Source organism: Gopherus flavomarginatus, chromosome 4 (genome assembly GCF_025201925.1).
Source record: "Gopherus flavomarginatus isolate rGopFla2 chromosome 4, rGopFla2.mat.asm, whole genome shotgun sequence".
Taxonomy (NCBI): Eukaryota; Metazoa; Chordata; order Testudines; family Testudinidae; genus Gopherus; species Gopherus flavomarginatus.
The window spans coordinates 157,318,084-157,319,609 of NC_066620.1; positions in this window are offsets into that span (position 1 = coordinate 157,318,084).

A 1,526-nucleotide genomic window follows, 5' to 3' on the forward strand; every position below is an offset into this window, starting at 1 on the left:
ATTATATTTGAAAATGTAGAAAAACATCCAAAATGTTTAATAAAATTCAGCCGGTAGTCTCTTGTTTAACAGTGCGATTAAAACTGCGATTAATCATGATTAATTTTTTTAATTTAATCACGTGAGTTAACTGCAATTAATCGAGAGCCCTACTTTTTATATTTTGGCATGCGATGTTGACAATTTGCATTTTAACAGTTATAAAGCTTTAACTTGTTAATCTCAACATCTACTGTCATTAAATAATTGTGTGACCCCAACCCCCAACAAAACTTTACATATTTAATTGTTTAATTCATGGTGAAACGGTCTCTCACTCTGAGATTTCACACTTTAGGATGGAGCAAAATGATTGCAGTTTTCCTGAAAGTAGGCTTTCCAGGCATAAAGAAACATTCTGAAAATTTTACAATGTACATAAGAGATTTGTGTTTATGATTACTGTTGGTAGCAAATAGAGTATATACATATATTTATATATATGTACACACACACACCACACACACACAAACAATATATATTCAGTATACACACAAATCTCTCCTAATGAGAGATAACTGGTTACTATTAAGTTTGTGCAGAAGGCATCTCTACAAGCAACGGGCAGCCATACGGATTCTATACGCTTATCACCCGTCTGTGCTGAACTGTTTCATAATCCAGATTCAAATATTGATGTTACTTGTCCTATTCATGAGTCTGTCTATGCTGCATCAATGTTGTACAACATTTGGGCATTGTTTACCCTTTATTGTACAACAAAAACTGTAATTAAAACTTAAAAGTGTGGTTCTACTCAGTACAGTGCACTATAGCAACATGGTACCTCTTTATTCAGATCTGACTCGTGTGTGTATTCAGAGTATTATCTGCTATTTTAGTGACAAAGATTAAGTGTTTACTTTTTGACTGGTAGTGCTGGAGAGCCAGCAGAGCAAAGAGTGAGGCGCTTTATTCTGTGTTATCTTGTGCAGTGTCAACAGAGTAGATGACAAAGTTCCAGTTAGTTACATCTGTGCAAACCATAATTTGCCATGCAGAATCTGTGTTACTGCTGCTCTTGTGCAAGATAAAAGAACCCATTTTCAATCCCAGGTTGAATTTGCTGGGCTGACATAACATCTTTATGACTTATAAACTGAGTATTTTGAGTAGGAAATCATTGAGACAACAAACAGGGAACCCATGATGCTATTTTACCAAGTCACATCTCAGAGTAGAACCTCATTTAAAATATTTTTCAGTGGGCATTGAAAGATATCTTCCAACAAATGTAACTGCTGATCATATCACGTAAGAATGCACACAATAGTCTGTTTTTTCAATGTATTTAGTATATTTCAATTCATATTAACTTTTCATTAGTCAGGCAATAAAAAAGTCATTCTTAAATGTGTATTTGAATAATGAAATGATTGCTCATGACTGTATTTATCACTATCAAATATTAATTACCAAATACACTTGCTGTATGTAAACCTTTTATATTTCAGTAAAATATAATAAAACTGTTTACTTGACAATTG